General features: G+C 48.5%; 1 protein-coding gene across 6 annotated transcripts in view; it reads left to right on the forward strand.

Annotated features, from left to right (window-relative positions):
• Window positions 1-13337: 13337 nt before the first annotated feature.
• Window positions 13338-14497, forward strand: part of LOC118221598 (protein phosphatase 1 regulatory subunit 29-like) — a 129693-nt gene continuing 128533 nt past the window's right edge. For 3 of the 6 annotated variants that reach the window (XM_035406812.1, XM_035406815.1, XM_035406813.1), the window contains exon 1: window positions 13339-13760. The gene's annotated coding sequence lies outside the window, so the exon portion shown is untranslated. Of the gene's footprint in view, window positions 13766-14497 lie in introns of all 6 variants that reach the window. The other 3 variants (XM_035406816.1, XM_035406814.1, XM_035406817.1) reach the window with 3 other exon arrangements.

Here is a 14497-nt window from a genome sequence, read left to right on the forward strand (position 1 = left end):
TCTGGGGAAGAATACTGTTATTGAGTCATCTCAAGACAAATCCGTATTATGAACCTCATTAGGCAGTCCTTGCTGAGATGCTTTTTCAGGATGGAAAGGTTTTCAAGATTTTTTTCAAAGGAGAAAGATTAAAATGTTTGCCTGAATGAGTTAGTTATTGCCCTCTTCAGCAAGGACATCTCATTTCAACTTTGGGGGGGGGGCGGGGGGCAAACAAATTTTAAGGATTTTTTTGAGAAGGGGGGGGGGGGTACTGTCAGTACCACCCAAAAGAACATGATAATATTCGGGGGGACCGTTTTGCCAAAATGAAGGGACTCCCGGGATCCCAGTGCCTCGACCCTGCCCCTGCTGCCAAAATCCAGCAGGAGCATGGTGGCTAGGATGCACGGTGGCCAGGGTGCGCGGAAATGGCGAAGGACGCTCGGCTAGAAACTGGCTGCAGAGGCCCCTGTACCTCCCCCTGAGAGGAAGCTGTGAAGCGTGGCCCCCCCCCAAAAGGCTACCGTTGCCAAGCGGTAACCGAGCGCCGCCCCCCCCCCGCCTCTGAACGACAACGGCAACGGCGCACGGACGCCCGGAGAGCAGACGCGCCCCGCCCGCGGTCGCGTTTATAGAAACGGGCGTGAGCGATGAAGACGAGACCGCGTCGGACCACGGAGAATCGCGGCGGGCGACGATCGGCACATTACTGAGCGATGGCCGTCGTTAAAACGGCAAACTGTTGAAATAATGAAATGCGCATCGTGGCTTTTGGCACATTCATCGATCTCGGTGGTATCGATCGTGCGAGATGGCGTGGTGAACAAGGCGGTGTGGTTAACGGGGGGAGCTGGGTTGGCGGAAAATGACGTGCGACAAAAGATTGCCGATGTGCCGGTGGAATGTGCTTGTGTCACTGCTGCAGTAAGATCACTGCACTGAGGTTTATGTGCAATATGAGCCGTTAGAATACCTCTGTCTGTTAAACGTGATGGCACCACAGCATGCTTGTGCTAATCAATTATAGAAGGATTCAATTATAGCCTGGTTTCCCCAGAATTTGTTTCACAGGGTGCTGGACACACACACACGCACACACACACACACACACACACAAACAGTATATGTATAGAAGTAGAATGTATGCTCAAGTAATCAATGCATCACATCGCTTCACAATATATGTGCAGATATTGCCACATTCAGATATTATTTATTTAAACAGAAATACAATGGGCAATATATAATATTTGAGGAAGTTCACATTGGCTTATTTAAAATATATTGCAGTGTTTTCCGTATGTAGGGATGAGAATTACTTCAGCTGGTTTCACAAGAGGAGTATTAGATTTCCAGGTTGAAAAAGCCTGTTGTGATGTTTGGCCAGGAGAAAAGAGGGCAATGTCTGCCCCCTGTACAGTAAGAGCCTTGGGACAGGTCAGACACCGCCTGCAGCCTTGCCCATCAACGATGCCGCTTCCCAAACAAACAAACGCAAACAAACCAACGACCAATATGAAAAAATGATGTGTGGAAATATATTGGTACTACATACATTTTAATAAATATAAAATTGAATTTCCCACCATATATTTAAATATATACATGACTTTTCTGTACGGGAAACAAACACAAACAAAAATTAAAGGCGCCTAAAACCGAGCAGGCGACAATCACAGCAAAGCAGAGCGCGTCAACCGCTCTGTCAGGCGGAGAGGAGAGGCGGAGAGACGATGGAGACCGCGCCGGAGGCGCCAACGCCGCTGCCATCACCGCGGCGGAGTCAGAGGGGGAGGGGCCGTGGAAGAAGCGTTGTGTGGGGGGCAGGGGAGGGGGGGCCGCTGCGCTCATCCATCTACGCGATGTTTATCGCGGCGCTCTCGCGGGAAGCCGAACCCAGCCAGGAAAATTGGCCGAGGCGCGGCGGCGCGTGGCCAGCGGCTCGTGAAGAGGAGAGAGGGGCTTCGGCGTTACCCGGCGATGGCTCCACGCAGCACCAGAACGGAGAATTACATTACAGCGGGTCGATGAACACCGGAGATTAAAGCCGCCGGGCGAGAGGCGATGAATGAATGAAAGGATGAATGAATAAATGCATGGGCCCCGCTTGTATTAGATAAGGAACTGGGAAAGTGCTCGATTCAGCAAAAAAAGATAACTAGAAAGAAAAAAAGGCTGCAACTTTATAACGGTAATGCGATTTCTGGGAAAGGATTCCCGGGGAAGAGATTCTGATCTAATAGTGAGCTAAAGGAAGCGGTTCGGCGCTGCGCCCTCGGCTGGCGTCGGCGGCGTGGCTGTGACGTTTCTGGTGTGGCACTGAGGTGTTGCCGAGCAACAGATGCCGGCCCCAGGCGCGTGCCCATGCTGACGCGTCCTCTAAGCCCAACCCTGGAGATCTTCCAAGGTTTTCTCTCGAGCACTCCACAGCTCAAGATCTTGTTTTGCTGCTCATTAGTAGAGTCCGGCGTGCCAGATTAAGAGTCAGAGTGAAAACCTGCAGGAACGGTGGATCCCCGGGAGCAGGGTTGGGCAGCCCAGTAGCCGCGCACGACTTTGGAAAATAGGCAGCGTGCTCCTGTCCTGCCTCCGCACCGCCGTGGGGTGCATGCCGCCACCCACAAAGCCTCACAAAAATGGTTAGCGGTAAAGCTGAGCAGACAGACAGGCGGTAGAACTCCTGAGTCTGCTCCCACAACCAGACCCCTGATATGATAGCGGAGGGGCAGAGGAGACTCTGGCGGTACGAGGCGGGACTCTGGCGGTACGAGGTGGGACTGACGCTCCGGCCCGAGGGCCTGACTTGGGTCAGCGATCCTTCGGCCGCAGCTGGCGGGCCGTCACCGGGGGCGTGGGCGGAGCGAAAGGAGGGGTGTCCCGGGTGACCTCCGCTTCTCCGGCTGCACGCTGCCAATCAGCCAACGGCTGGGCGTGCTGATGATGCCCCCGCAGACGTGGCTGCAGTGCGCGTCTCGGTCTGAAGTGGCGCTCGCGCGTCACGACAACAGACACGCTTTGCCACTTCAGTTCCAGCTTGTTAAGAGACCGTTAGTTGAAAACAAGAAAGAGGAGAGTGTAAGAGATGGAAGGGGGAGAGAGAGAGAGAGAGAGTGTTCAGGAACTCCCTGAGACAGATGGCAGGTGGAGAAGGGAGATTCCTTCATTACGTTGTATCTGTAAACAAAATGACAGACGGGCTGTGAAATGGCAGTACCGATCTTGGCCACAGGGGAGCAGCACACTGTCATTCATTACCATGCCCCGACAGCTAATTGCCTCCTGTGTCTCTAATTCACCCACAGATTGACTGCATGTGCTGTGGACACTTCCCTCATTCATTAAGCACAGGCTTTAAAAGTGGGAAATATACCTGCTAATTCTCATTCACAAAGCAGTTACAAGTCTCTCGTTTCCGTTTGTCCTTGTATGCCTGTGGAGCTCCAATGAACAGGATTAAGGCTCAGCATGTCTGTTCCGACAGGCAAATGACATTAAATTGTTCCTGGAAACAACCGCATATGAATCAGATTTTCCGAGTCCGAGTGACCAGGAAGGGACGCCATCCAAGCGGGTCCGAGCATTTTATTATGAAATTTGTGTGGGAGTTGTAGTTTTTATGGGTTAATTGTGTCATGTAGCTAATGGAATATCCCAACAATGAAAGGTCAAAAGATTAACCCATTCCTTTTATAGACAAGCTTTTTTTTTGTCATTAGGAAAATGTAAACTAACAGTTAACGTCAATCCACCCACATTTTATTCAGGTGTCAGCAAACAGGCGATCCGCCCTGCTGGGAACTCCACTATTGACATCATTCATACCTATTAATATATTCAGCTGCAGGCCCACAATGCACTGCAAGGACACAGGCTGTACATATAAGGTTGGGAGCAGGCAGTTGCTGACAGTGGCTGCACCGTGCCAACCTATCAGATAATTAAGACAGACCCGAGTCTGGCCCTGTCTTAATTAACACAGGACGGCTCCCTGTCGCGGGGTCAGCGATGTCATCGCAGGTCAATGAAGTCACGATGACGGGAAGATCCCTGAACCCTGGGGGATTGTAAATCAACAGCAGAAAACCCGCCCCGTTCCACCTCACGTGCTTCCACCGTCGCCCGAACGCCACTCACCGGATAGCCAATGGCGTTCACTGAAACACCTATTAATGTTCCGTGAAGCAGATCCCCCCCACTCCCCCCCCCGTCACTGCTCGGGTAAATAAAATAAAGGCGTTCACGTGCGCGCACGCGAGCCCAGGGATGTTCTGTGAGACCGGAGCGTTTTTAGCCGCAGATTAATCACTCCTGACGTCTCATTTTCCAGCGGCGAGCTCGCGGGTCCGTTCCAGGGAGCGGGGAGCGGGCGTTGGGGGCCCCCCGCCGCGCCTCCCGAGCCGCCCGCCGCCCGTCCCCTCGCCCGCGCTGATTAATGGCGGGTCAGCCTGGAATCGCCCCCTCCTTTCTGGAGACGCTCGCCTCCCCCAAATTAAGCAGTCAATTAGAGCTGCCGCAACGTGGGAGCAGACAGGACCCGGTCTCCCCCCTTACCTTCTGAACGCCGTCGGCGCCGATAAGGGTCCGGTGGAGAGAAATGAACGGGCGCCTCTTAATTACTCACACCGGAAAAGAGCGGCCCGTTAAAATGGCCGCCGCTCCGGAAGGGGGGAGTTTTGTCTTCGGCGGAATTACTCTTCAGTTTGGGTCGGGAACCTGGTCACGTACGATGCGCCTGTTAAGTGGGTCAGAGCCCCCTCTGAGTTTCCGTGACAGGATGAATGTTAGCAGGGTGCCAGCCAATCATTGGGTCACTACCTCGGGCTGCTTCACTAATAGCAGGTGCCCGGTGGCCAAGTGTCCTTTGACTGGTCCTGAGATGACTGAAACACCAAAACCTCCAATCACCCAACCATCAGAGTGAAATCTAAAAAAAAAAGTATTGCTTACCTGGGCCCCTGGAAAGCATCAGAAACCCATATGAGTGAACCACCTGCACTCCCAGCCACTGTCCCCAGCTGATTTTGAATATATGAGACAACCTCAATATGAGCTGCCGCTCAGCAGAATTATTATAGTAACAAAGTCCCTACACCTCTACACTTGTGGTTGTGCTGCTAAGCAAGGCAATTGTCCTGTAAACCTGAGGTAACATTTTGGGGTTGAGGCATATAAGTTAGCGGTAACACGTAGCGCATTTCCAAAATTAAGTGAAAGGCTTGAATCTTTAGCCTCACCTTCAATGAGGAAGGAAGATTTTATTAGTCTTTGTATGAACGCTTGTGAATTCTCTGGTTCTGTGTTTAACCTAAAATAAGAGCACGCACGCACAAACACACACATGCGCGTGCACGCCCAGAACAAGCTCCGAGACAGCGCTATAATTATGCAGCTGCTTCGCAACGGTGGCGCATCGAGCGCCGTGATGAACCCCGTCAAGCGTAAACGAGTCTCCCGACCATCACGGGCACCGGGCGTAGCCCTGAGGCTCAGAACAGGGCAAACAAACCCGACCGAAGGGAGAAAAGGTGGCTCCACAGTCCTAAGGTTAGGGCCCTCTTCCCTTAATCTCTTTATTTTTTATTCCTTTTCTCTCTTTTTTTTTTACCGAGGGGGGAAGAGGAAGTGCAAGGCCGAGTTGCAGGATTTCAAAGTGAATTTTTGATTTTCAGGGACGGGCATTCAGGGCAGGTAGTGCCTGAGAGTCCTGGCACATCTTTTCACCCCACTGCCTGAGAAGGTTCTTTTTTTAAAATTTTCTTCTTTTTTGCTGGACTGTCTTGGTAAAATTATAATATGTATTGTCTCTATTCACCTCCCAGGGCTCTTAATTATCCAGCTGTTGAACTGTTTTAACTGCCAACGTGATTCTGCCCCCACAGCCTGTGAGCAGTTTTCATATTTACCCAAAGGATGCGGAAGACATTGTGTTGTACACATTCCAAATGTGAGGAGAGAGAGAGAGAGAGAGAGAGAGAGAGGAACTGAGATAGAGAGTGAGAGAAAGAGGGAAAGGGAGAATAAGATGTTTTTTTAATTTATTTATTTTTACTTCCAGTGTCACAGCGCTTCCGCGCGGTGTCTTGGCACGCGGCTAGCCTTGCTGCTGTGCTCTGTTGCCATGGGAACACCGCTGCAGCCACTGGGTTGAGAGAGGAGGGAAACGCTCTGCTCTGCTCGCCCCTCCTCCCCTCCCACCCCCCCACCCTCCCCCCACCCCGCTCACGACTCTGAGTTATCGACAAACCCTCAAGCACTCCACAAATTAAAACATATTTCATCAACCGTAAAATCCACAATGACCCATTACAATACAAGAGTTGCCCTCTTCTTGCCTGTCTTGCCTGATGTTTGCTGTAAATCACCACTGCGCTACAGCTGTTTGAAGATAAAAAGAAGGAAATCGTCAGCTAAATAGGGCTCTTGTTCCAAATCAACAACACTTGAGAAAAAAAAAAAAAAAAAAAAAAAGGGAAAAAGTTACCCCCACTTTGGAGAAAACGTTGGAGGCGTCTGGACCCCCCCAGCGTTAATCCGGGCGTCTGCCAATGTCACGGTCCGCTCCACCAAAACCGCTCTGCCTGCCTCCACAGCCTCACGGTGTCAGTCACCCGGCACAAACCCCGCGCAATCTCCTTCTGTCCGCCCCCCCCCCCCCCCCGCCCCGCTGACCCCCACACCCCAATTATACAGGATTAGAGGTGCGCTTCTTAGAGCGGCCTCAGCCCGATCCCCGCACTCCCTCGTTTGCAGTGACAGGCCGCCTCCCGTTTAACAGTCCCTGGGGCAGGCCCACTGAGCTGGCGCTGAGAGGTCTGGCTGGCGCCATCTCGGAGGGGCAGCGCGCTGTCCGTTCATTCGTTTATTTTAACGGGCCCCCGCTTTGTGCTGCCGCTTCCATCCGCACAGACGGTCACTCTGAGCGCTTGGCCCCCACGCTAACAGAACCCAACGTTTTCTCTGCGTCCAGTGAATGCGCTCTGATGCCGTGAGCGTGACCAATGGGACGATTCCGGCTAATGAACTGTGCCACTATGGATAAGAAGTGCGTGCGTTCTGCCTGCTGTGGACGTGTCATTGGCTGCTGTGGCTCCAAGAGACACAGTTTGTCTCCTACTTTGTATTTAAATGTTAAATGTTTATAATTATAATCATAATATTTTATTAATAATTTATGTATTTATATATTTTAATATATATGTCGATAACAAACAATGTGAAAAGGTTTCTCTCTTTTTTAAAGGTGACCTAAGCACAAGACAGCTTAATCAAGTTTGGTCAAGTTACGCGGTAGCGCATACACCTTTGAGACAAAAATGTGGCTAAAATATGATCTAAATATGTCCTGGCTTGGGCGTATCTCCGTGCAGCTGGCCTCGTCCAACATTAAGTGCATCCATCGTAAAGCCCTCTCCAGCTGTGTCCATACTCAGGGCACGGTGCTAGCCGTGATGGTTACCCCCTCATCCATCCCAGAGAGTGTAGATCACGCACGCCATGAGCGCCACGGGCTTTTTCGCCATCACCGCTGGTGATCGTAGAGCTCCGATCGGAGGGAAGCGATTAACGGCCAGCGTAGCGATTGCTCCCATTGGTCCGTTCGGCTTGGGGACCGTTCCCCTTTGGCCACGGGTCCGCCATCGCCCGTCGTCTGATTTACGGCGCGTATGCCTTTGCCGTATTTAGTGGGCAGTACCGGATGATAGGGAAAGTGGGGGAGGAAGATTAATGGGTCCATTCTCCCTGGGGGTGTCACGGGCCGGGTAGCAGCCGTGAAGGGCGAGCCTTGTGGGTCCCCGTGCTCCTCCGGACCATGCCTATTTGCCTTGAACATTTTCTTAGGGCTCCACGGTAAGTGCTGGCCTGGAGCAATTTATCACCGATTGACATTCAATTGTCTCTCTGGGGATTGAGGGGAAGGTGGAGCGGGGATTTTGAGAGTCTCACTCTGCGTCTGAATTCTTGCTCATATTTTCCTTCGAACCATTCACCCACGTTTTGTTTCTCTCCAAATTGGAATTGGCAGTTTTGTGTCGTGTTACTATTGCATCACCTGAACACTGTGCCACCAGAATGCAGCACAACCTGAACACTGGGCCATCTGAACAGGGCGCCACCTGAATATTGTGCCAGCAGAATAGTGCACCACCGGAACACTGGGCCACCTGAACATGGCGCCACCTGAATATAGTGCCACCAGAATACTGCACCAACTGAACACTATGTCACCTGAACACAGCGCCACCTGAACACTCTACCCCCTGAACACTGCACCACCTGAACACTCTGCATTCATGATAGTTTGGCAAAATCCTCCCTCGGACCAAACTTCCACCCCCATCAGCTCCAGGATCGCTACCTGCAGCAGCCCTTCATCTCTCCTAGGGTGTCACTAAGGCCAGAGTCGGCCCTGACGCAGTCTGCACTGTAGCTAAAAGGTGTCCGCTCCTCTGACGCACTTTTTTTTTAATGAGCCTGTGGTCGTTCCGCTCCGTACCGCTGGAGAGAGATGCCGCTGAGCTTTCTCCCTCTCCACACGGTACCAGTCGTCTCTCATTGATGACAGCTGGCAGACTGTAGCCACCTGGAGCGCTGTTCGGAGGAAGTGACGTAGCAGGGGAGCCGGGAGGGGGAACCCTGGCTGATTTAAACCCGCAACATCCCTGACTGTGCCCTGCTGTAGCGGAGACCTAGTCACGCTTGACTCATGTCATACCTGGGGCATTAACCTGAAACAGCCAATGAATCCTTGTCAATATAAGTGCAGCTATAAATGAAGGTTTGGAAAAGGAATTTACAGACAACCCCTTCAGCTAATCGCTCAACCCTCCTGAATGGAGTGGGATTTCTCTACATATGCAAAAGTGTTCCTTCATCTAGAAAATTCTGCATATCCCCTCTTTCTTTGAACTTTTGCTCCTTTGATCTATGATGTACTAGGGGGAAAGGGGAGTGTCATGTTCAAGTTCAAAAGTAACCAAATGCAATGTTAGTTTCCCCCATAAAACTCCAGGGAACTTGTTGAAATTCTTTTTTTTGCTCCAGGAATCACTGTGCTGAATGGGGTTTATATAAAGAAGAATATTGAATATTGCCCCCCTATTTGTGCAGAAAGAGTGCCCTACACAAAGCTTCACAGTAAATATATGACCAGAATGAAAATTTTACTTGCGGACCAAGGAACATACAGTATAATATGGTTTCCATGTAAATGAACAAGTGACGGCACTTGGAAGACCTACAGCAGTCAGAATGTTGTCTCTGTTGCGATCAAAAGGTAAGGAAATGGTGCAAGGCAGCCAAATTAAAAACATGAGCGGATGAGTCTCACATTCAGCCTGTCTGGAGTGCGTGCTGCATGTAAATGCCCTTATTTAAATTCCCGGTTGACTTAAATGCAAACGTGTTTGTCATATCAAAATCCACTGTGGGTAATTCAACCGGTGGTTCATTGTGTCCCTCTTATTCTTAACTTCACTGTGTGATCACCAGGTGAGTCACAACATTCAAGAGCTAGCATCACAACATTCCCCTGCTAGTCTCTCTCTCTCTCTCGTCCTTGCTTATTAGCATTGCCAAACGATCTCGGTGTTTACAGTTTGTCAGAGTCCGTTTCCAGCTCCCTCCTCTTATTTGGAAGCCCTTACGCTGTCCGTGCCGAGCGCAGCAGATGCCTGACTCGCACCCGGAGAGGACCGCTTCCTCACCGGACCCGGCCGGTACCAAAGCTCCAATCCGCTAGCGTGGGCGGAGAGAGGGAGCGGACGCCGCACAGCGTGTGCTCCCCTCCTGGTGTAAAATCAGGCGTAACTGCAGAGCTGCACACGGACGTGTCCGCGTGTGTTTTTTTTTTTTTTTCGTGATTTGATCCTTTCCCGGTTTTAACCTGTCTGAGCCGGCCTCTGCATGAGAAAGCCAACGCCGTTCCGTTCTGCTTGTCGCGAGCTTGTCAGCTTGCCTCGCGTCAGACTGCGCTCGCGAGCGGGTTTAAGCCTGAAATGGTATTAGGCGCGTAAGCTGGCCCCCTCTGCGGCTCCCGCGCTGGCTGATAAAGGCGCCCGCGGCTACTTTACGCGGACAAATAGATGGAACCGCTGGCCGATATAATGCTAAGCCTTATCTCCGCCAGTTGTGTGTGTGACTGCGTGTGAAGGTCTGTGACTTCCAGTGTACACCTTTATCTCTGCAAGGATCTGCAGAGATTTACTCTAGGTATGTGTGTGTGTGTGTGTGTATTTTTTCCATGTTATCAGTGTCACAATAAATGTTTTTTTATTTTAATTATTTTTTTTACTTCTTCAGATATCTATTTTTTATTAGCTTTAAGCTCATGTTGTCATGGCCATACTACAGTTTTTGTTGCTGTCTCCCATTGTTGTGCAATCATCCATTAAATCAAAGACGGAGACGCAACCATGCACCATCTCCTGTGTTGCCACCATCAGAGCTTTGCCACTGTGTTGAACGGCTACACACCCAAAAGCAGCTGATGCAGAGGGACGTCAGGCAACCCCACTAGCCAGCAGGACCCCAGGCCTGGGGCATGGAATGCATCACTACCAAAGGCTGGTTCTTTTGCTGGATATGCTTCCCCAGAGAACTGCCTATATACAGCAATCCATCATATCACCTGCTTATTATTGGTCAGGGTCGTGAAGGGGCTGGAGTCTACCGCAGCATGCACTGGATTAGAGGCAGGAATACACCCTGGACAGGTGGCCAACCCACTGCAGTCCTATTTACATTTTGCGCTGAAAATAGTGTGAACTCTGGGCAAGTTTGGCTAGGTTGACAGCAACCATAACCTTCACACTCTAGGGAAATGTACATATTTCAGGTAATCCTGCCCCTGTGCTACACAACAACCTGATCTAAACATCTCAGATCTCTGGAGTAAGGCAGTGCAGGACCTGCATATCAAAACTATGCATATATAATCTACGGAAATATAAAAACTAAACATATCTAAGAAATCTATATATCCAAACTAAACATATCTTATGTAAATCAATCAATATATCTGAAATAAACATATCTTATCTAAGAAATCTAAATACCAAACATAATCATATCTAAGAAATGCAACAGCTACTGTTATTCAGACTTTTTCTGCCAGTGCCTACTGGAGAATGAATTTGTGTTTCAAGCAACACTTTTTAAAGATTTTGCTCTGATAGCTATTCAGCATGATTTCTTCATAAATAATAAGACTAGAATTGAGTAATTTTTTTAAATTTTTTTAAAGCAACATTTTATTCAACCATTCAGACGCTGCAGAGTCCATTTGTGGCTACACAGCAAGATGTCCAGTTTTAATTCAGCTCTATCCGACTACATACGAGTCCAATAGGCACTAAATGAATTCTGTAAAAGTTGATTTAACACTGAACATATTGCTGTGTAGCCTCCCAGCGAGCAGGCAAACGCTTCCTCCTCCTCTCGCGGGCTCCGCGCGGGGCAGGCTAACATCTGATGACAGCTGGGCTGCCCGGGTATGAGGAAGTGCCACCGCTGACCCGGATCGACGCGGTCAGTGTGTCAGTGCGCGGAGGAGACTTACTGCCCCTTTCCCGCTATCCGTCTTGCAGAGAGCCTGTTTGTCTTATGGCTCCATGATGAGTAGCGTGGCTACTCTCTCTCTCTCTCTGTCACGCACGCACAGTCTCTCACTCCCATGCCCACGGACCCACACACATTTGTCATGTGGACGTATCTCCCTCGTAACTTACTGCATCGCTTTATGCGTTTATGTAACATCTATTTTTGAATTATGCGCTCACCTGTATTACTTTCCTTCACACAGGTTGTACACGTTTGTTGTAATACAGACTTGTAAAAAGTTTCCTTTATTCCGGTTATGTGCTTTAGTTGTAATACAGACTTGTAAAAAAATGTAGTCCACCACATCGCTCATGTGAAACTGTGTATACATTTTCACTGAAAAATGAAGTTCCCGCTAAAATATTTTATAATAATAATAATAATAATGCTGTTGTTGTTGTTGACAGCACCAGAAATTATGTCACAGAAGATAATCGTTCCACCAGCAGAGTGGCTTGGTGCCCTCTCTTTATGGTCCAGCAACTGAACGTCATCCAAGTAATTACTACATTGTGCTTGTGAATGTGATGTTTGCCGTTTGTTTTTCTCGTGGATTGCTTCCTCGCCCCCTGACAGAGACCCTGAAGAACTGCTGCAAGCCCTGGCGTTTTTAGCCAGCGAACCGAATTTCTAAATGAATGAAAGGTGCGGCGGCGAAGAACGGTGACTTACTCACCCTGATCCGTGAAGTCCTGAGGGAGTCTGTAAATGTCAGAGCCTTTCGGCCCGGCAATAGGCCACAGACTGAATATTCAGGGTTTTTTGTGCAACTTTATATTTTCAAAAATAGTGTATATATTAGGCTATATCTTATTATACATACACTATTGTTTCACTGCAACATGTTTTTTTTGCCACCTGTATTATGACAAAAAATGAAAATACATTAATCTTTTTTTTCTGCCGGAGCTCAGATGAATATAATAACTCTAGTGGCTTTAATTACACACCAGTTCACCTGGTTGCTGCAAGAGGTAATAGCCTATTTCTGGCCCTACGAAAGCACCGCACCGCGGTCGCTACACTTGGTTCCTGTCTGTCCCAGGAGCCCTGATTAATTATAAATCACCACAACAACCCAAAGAAAGCTCGGAAAAGTAGGATGGCACACGCGCGATGGTGTTACAGTTATGCCAGTATTAATCACTGTGAAACGCCAATAATGATTTCGAGGAGAGCGGTGGAAGGACGAGGCGCAGCAGTGAGGTGGCTTGGTGCATTGAGAATAGCCCCCGCCCCATCCTCCTCTTCCGCCGCTCGGTTTGTGCATATTGAAGCGTAAAGTATATTGCGAGACTGATTTCTGCATACATTATAAGAATTTCAGCCAACTGTATTTGGTGCATGGTTAGTTGTAATACCCTGTGCGGTCCAGTTGGGTTTAGTGCGTATATCCTCCCGCGTGCGCGCTGATAGCCTGTTACGTGCCCAGAGTTCGAAGTAGTTGCACTAGTTCAATACTGTAAACTGCATGTTTCTGAAATGCAGTAAACAAAGTGTTAATTGACGATTTGAAAACGTGCGGGGAACGCAAACATTTTTTATTTTCAGGTGTTAGCTTATTCCCTAAATGATGACTCACGTTCTAATGATAATTTGGCCATGACAACAACCGAATCGCTATGGTTACAAAAATGCTGCGAATCGGCACAGATTAATTATTCTTTAACAAGATTTCCCCATCCACTGTCATTAATATTCTACCGGATGTCGACAAGTTTTGTCAAATCAATTTGTTTGTAAACATATTAACAAGCTAAAAATGAGACCGGCGTATCGTGCATCGCCCTTAGAGCGGAGATAAAGCCATTAGCCTATAACTATAATAAGCCAACTATACAACATATTGACTTGTTTGTATTTGATCACACATATAGCGCAAATGAGATATCGTATTTTACATAACGAACACAAAAACATACTTATCACAATTTTTGTTGTTTGTAGCCTACTTGTTGTACCACCAAATTTTTGCCTCTGCAGTCAGATCAAACCGGGAGTGGCAATCCCAGCCCGGACCGTAGTGTCCCTCTACCCATCCATCTATCCTCTCTGTTTCTCTCTCTCGCTCTCTCCCCCTCTCTCTCTGTCTGAGCTCACAGCGTTGTCAGAGGGTAAAAAACAGCTTTTCATTAGACGCAGAGGATCATATGTGTACCGAGGAGCGACGATGGCGCGAGGTACGGTAATGTGTTTTACTATACTTTTTTCATGCGTATCAATTTTAAATGAACATGAACGCTTTTAGTTTTCAGTTGTCGTTTTGAGCTCAGCTCTGTATGATACTGAAAAATATCCATTGCAAAACAGCCACCTGCTGTAGAGCTGTTGTACTGCGGTTTCTTTCCGAAATCTGAAATACTCTGGGGTTACACATAATCTCCCTTTTTCTATCTCGGTTTGATGAGGTGCTTCTTTGTTGCTAGGAGATGGTAGATTAAGCAGAGTTGAATTATTTTTTGGTATAGTGAATCTTTCCTTCCTTTGTATAACGATTTAGTTTATATTCGTTGCTCGTTAATCCTGTCTTGTTTCCTTAAATGTACTCCATCGTTTAGTTTTTCAAAAAAATTGAAACAATCTCGTGTCTGTGGTCATTGTATTTCTAACCAGCTTTATTAAAATGCAATGGTCGACACCGAAAGCTTAAACAGACGAGCGGAGGTTCGCAGATTTTCGCACAAGACGCACTGATTTAAAGGGGTATGAAGGAGGGCAACTGGTAAAAATGGAAAAGCTTCCCCACCACGCGGTTTCTAAAATGTTTTTTTTATTATCCTAGTGACTTTTTTCGTTTTCCCCAGTGGCAAATAATACGATTGGGAAAAGCGGGAAATGTATGAATATGTGCTCGTATTTCTATATTACTGAATGAATGTAAAATATGACGTTGGCTCTGCACAACTGGAGCAGCGAT

This window comes from Anguilla anguilla, chromosome 2 (genome assembly GCF_013347855.1).
Source record: "Anguilla anguilla isolate fAngAng1 chromosome 2, fAngAng1.pri, whole genome shotgun sequence".
NCBI lineage: Eukaryota > Metazoa > Chordata > Actinopteri > Anguilliformes > Anguillidae > Anguilla > Anguilla anguilla.